Below are 5,000 nucleotides of genomic sequence, written 5' to 3'. Positions count from 1 at the left end.
GTATAGGGTAGGTATAGGGTGCCGGGCTGCCTAGAGCCGTTCGCCGTGCGGGTGGCGGCTGGCGCTAGAGAGCGGCGGTGCGCACGACGGCGGCGGGCGGTAGGTGTAGGGTAGGCGGGCTCCCCTGGAGCTCCCCCCTCTCGTCGCCTGTGCGCCGCCATAAGCGCCCGCCACAGCGCCCAGACGCCTGTGCGCCTCCCACCGCGGCGCCCGCCGCCAAGTCCGAGCGGCCTACCCTGCACCCGCCCGCGGCGCCCTCCCACCCTGCACCACCGACGACCGCCGGACGTGCAAGTCGAGCCCGCGTACCCTGCACGCGCCCGCAGGCGGGTTGGTGGGAAAAAGCGTCGTGAGTCGATTTTTTGCAAAACGCATACAAATGAATTTTGCGGAAAATCAAAAATGGCCAACGAAGGGCGTGTGGCGTGGCCGCCCCACAGATAAGCGCGGTGGGTATGTGAGAGGGGGCGGTCCGTCTGGGAGACGGCCGCCGCGACAGGCCAGCGCACAGCGTCTGAGCCCGCCGCGGGGCGCCCGGCGTCACCCCCAGGCTTCACAATTCAATCACTGTACCTTATCTTCTAGACGTCCTCCGGGTGGCCTTCTGTACAACCTTGTTAGGCTCCGGCCTCGGCAGCGGTCGGTCATGGTGGACGTCGCCCCCCAAGGGCACGGGCGCTCAGGCGTCACGGGGTCACTGGGGATGCCCGGCAGGAGAGCTTCACGGCTCCCCCCTACGCCGGATGGGTGCTGTGGGCAGGGCTGGCCGCCTGGCAAGTCCCCCCGCCCGCAGCACGACAGGTGGCAACCGCGCGCCGCTGACACCGCCATGGTAGAAGCGGCGCGTGCGAGTCCTCCTCCTGGAGCCCAAGCCGCACGGCCCACAGCGGGCCGCGTGCGGCGGACGGTCTGCCCTGGGGAACAGAAGGGGAAAGCGGAATGCCCGCAGCGGCGCCCTGGGCCAGCAGCCGAGGGTCGCTGCCGCGCGGCGCGCCTCCGGGCGCCCACCAGTAACGGAACTCTCCGGCGCGTCCGTCGCGCCGGTAGGCCAACCCCGGCGAACGATAGTTACCTGGTTGATTCTGCCAGTAGTCATATGCTTGTCTCAAAGATTAAGCCATGCATGTCTAAGTATAAGCAATTATACAGCGAAACTGCGAATGGCTCATTATATAAGTTATCGTTTATTTGATAGTACCTTACTACTTGGATAACCGTGGTAATTCTAGAGCTAATACATGCTGAAAATCCCGACTTCGGAAGGGATGTATTTATTAGATTCAAAACCAATGCCCTCTGGGCTCACTGGTGATTCATGATAACTCCTCGAATCGCACGGCCTTGCGCCGGCGATGGTTCATTCAAATTTCTTCCCTATCAACTTTCGATGTTTGGGTAGTGGCCAAACATGGTTGCAACGGGTAACGGAGGGTTAGGCTCGACCCGGAGAAGGAGCCTGAGAAACGGCTACTACATCCAAGGAAGGCAGCAGGCGCGCAAATTACCCAATCCCGACACGGGAGGTAGTGACAATAAATACTGATACAGGGCTCTTTTGGGTCTTGTAATTGGAATGAGTACAATTTAAATCCCTTAACGAGGAACAATTGGAGGGCAAGTCTGGTGCACCGCTGGTGCCAGATAGAGCCGACCTCCGGTAAACAAACGGCTAGTCGAGCGCCCGACGAGTGACGGGTGGGCGCCGGCGAGACAACCTGGATCGGGGAAGGCTAAGGGCCTTGCGGGGCCTACGCTGATCCCGAGCAGAGCCGCGCGGGCGGCCTGTGTAGAGCGCGCCAAGGTGTCGGTCCCGGGGAGACTTCGTCCCCCGGGGCTTAAGGTACGTGCCAATCCCCCGCGAAAGTGGGGCCCTGCGGACGAGCACCCGTCGTGCAAAGTCGCAGGAGGCGTGGCGGCGCGGGGCCCAGCGTCGGTTCAGTGGCCAGCAGCCGCGGTAATTGCAGCTCCAATGGCGTATATGAAAGTTGTTGTGGTTAAAAGGGTCGTAGTGGAACCTTGGGGCTGGCTGGCCCGTCCGCCTCACCCCGTGTCCCGGTCCGGGCTGGCCTTTCCCTCTGTGGATTCCCATGCCTTTCTCTGGGCGTGGCGGAAACAGGACTTTACTTTGAAAAATTAGAGTGCTCCAGGCAGGCCTATGCTCGAATACATTAGCATGGAATAATGAAATAGGACGCGCGGTTCTATTTTGTTGGTTTCTAGGACCGCCGTAATGATTAATAGGGACAGTCGGGGCATCAGTATTCAATAGTCAGAGGTGAAATTCTTGGATCTATTGAAGACTAACTGCGAAAGCATTTGTCAAGGATGTTTTCATTAATCAGGAACGAAAGTTAGGGATCGAAGACGATCAGATACCGTCGTAGTCTTAACCATAAACTATGCCGACTAGGATCGGACGATGTTATTTTTTGACTCGTTCGGCACCTTACGAGAAATCAAAGTGCTTGGGCTCCAGGGGGAGTATGGTCGCAAGGCTGAAACTTAAAGAAATTGACGGAAGGGCACCACCAGGGGTGGAGCCTGCGGCTTAATTTGACTCAACACGGGGAAACTCACCAGGTCCAGACACAATGAGGATTGACAGATTGAGAGCTCTTTCTTGATTTTGTGGGTGGTGGTGCATGGCCGTTCTTAGTTGGTGGAGTGATTTGTCTGCTTAATTGCGATAACGAACGAGACCTTAACCTGCTAAATAGCCCGTATTGCTTTGGCAGTACGCTGGCTTCTTAGAGGGACTATCGGCTCAAGCCGATGGAAGTTTGAGGCAATAACAGGTCTGTGATGCCCTTCGATGTTCTGGGCCGCACGCGCGCTACACTGACGGAGCCAGCGAGTACTCCCTTGGCCGGAAGGCCCGGGTAATCTTGTTAAACTTCGTCGTGCTGGGGATAGAGCATTGCAATTATTGCTCTTCAACGAGGAATCCCTAGTAAGCGCAAGTCATCAGCTTGCGTTGACTACGTCCCTGCCCTTTGTACACACCGCCCGTCGCTACTACCGATTGAATGGCTCAGTGAGGCGTCCGGACTGGCCCAGAGGTGGGCAACTACCACTCAGGGCCGGAAAGTTCTCCAAACTCGGTCATTTAGAGGAAGTAAAAGTCGTAACAAGGTCTCCGTTGGTGAACCAGCGGAGGGATCATTACCGAGTTATTCAACTCCCAAACCCCCTGTGAACCTTACCACACACGTTGCCTCGGCGGGACCGCCCCGGCGCCCTCGCGGCCCGGACCAAGGCGCCCGCCGGAGGACCACCAGACTCTCCTGTCGCAGTGGCATTTCTCTCCGAGTCAAGCAAGCAAAATGAATCAAAACTTTCAACAACGGATCTCTTGGTTCTGGCATCGATGAAGAACGCAGCGAAATGCGATAAGTAATGTGAATTGCAGAATTCAGTGAATCATCGAATCTTTGAACGCACATTGCGCCCGCCAGTACTCTGGCGGGCATGCCTGTCCGAGCGTCATTTCAACCCTCGAGCCCGTCTCGGTGTTGGGGGCCCCACGGCCGCGAGGCCGCCCCCGAAATGCATTGGCGACCCGCCGCGGCCTCCCCTGCGCAGTAGCTCCCAGAGAACCTCGCACCGGAAACGCGGAGGCGGTCACGCCGTAAAACAACTCTCCTCCTGGAAGTTGACCTCGGATCAGGTAGGGATACCCGCTGAACTTAAGCATATCAATAAGCGGAGGAAAAGAAACCAACAGGGATTGCCCCAGTAACGGCGAGTGAAGCGGCAACAGCTCAAATTTGAAATCTGGCCCCGCGGGGCCCGAGTTGTAATTTGCAGAGGATGCTTTGGCGCGGCGCCTTCCGAGTTCCCTGGAACGGGACGCCATAGAGGTGAGAGCCCGTCTGGTCGGACGCCCAGCCTCTGTAAAGCTCCTTCGACGAGTCGAGTAGTTTGGGAATGCTGCTCTAAATGGGAGGTATATGTCTTCTAAAGCTAAATACTGGCCAGAGACCGATAGCGCACAAGTAGAGTGATCGAAAGATGAAAAGCACTTTGAAAAGAGGGTTAAACAGTACGTGAAATTGTTGAAAGAAGCGCTTGTGACCAGACATGGGCGCGGCGAATCATCCGGCGTTCTCGCCGGTGCACTTCGCCGCGCCGGGCCAGCATCAGTTCGCGGCGGGGGACAAAGGCGCCGGGAACGTGGCTCCCACGGGAGTGTTATAGCCCGGCGCGCAATGCCCCGCGGCGGACTGAGGTTCGCGCATCCGCAAGGATGCTGGCGTAATGGTCACCAGTGACCCGTCTTGAAACACGGACCAAGGAGTCGTCCTCGTATGCGAGTGTTCGGGTGTCAAACCCCTACGCGCAATGAAAGTGAACGCAGGTGAGAGCCTCACGGCGCATCATCGACCGATCCTGATGTTCTCGGATGGATTTGAGTAAGAGCATACGGGCCGGACCCGAAAGAAGGTGAACTATGCCTGTGTAGGGTGAAGCCAGAGGAAACTCTGGTGGAGGCTCGCAGCGGTTCTGACGTGCAAATCGATCGTCAAACATGGGCATGGGGGCGAAAGACTAATCGAACCTTCTAGTAGCTGGTTTCCGCCGAAGTTTCCTCAGGATAGCAGTGTCGATCTCAGTTTTATGAGGTAAAGCGAATGATTAGGGACCCGGGGGCGCTCTTTAGCCTTCATCCATTCTCAAACTTTAAATATGTAAGAAGCCCTTGTTGCTTAGTTGAACGTGGGCATTCGAATGTATCGACACTAGTGGGCCATTTTTGGTAAGCAGAACTGGCGATGCGGGATGAACCGAACGCGAGGTTAAGGTGCCGGGTGGACGCTCATCAGACACCACAAAGGCGTTAGTACATCTTGACAGCAGGACGGTGGCCATGGAAGTCGGAATCCGCTAAGGACTGTGTAACAACTCACCTGCCGAATGTACTAGCCCTGAAAATGGATGGCGCTCAAGCGTCCCACCCATACCTCGCCCTCGGGGTAGAAACGATGCCCCGAGGAGTAGGC

The sequence above is a fragment of the Hirsutella rhossiliensis genome (genome assembly GCF_020360975.1).
Source record: "Hirsutella rhossiliensis strain HR02 chromosome Unknown scaffold00016, whole genome shotgun sequence".
Lineage (NCBI taxonomy): Eukaryota > Fungi > Ascomycota > Sordariomycetes > Hypocreales > Ophiocordycipitaceae > Hirsutella > Hirsutella rhossiliensis.
Note: the sequence above shows the minus strand (reverse complement) of the source record.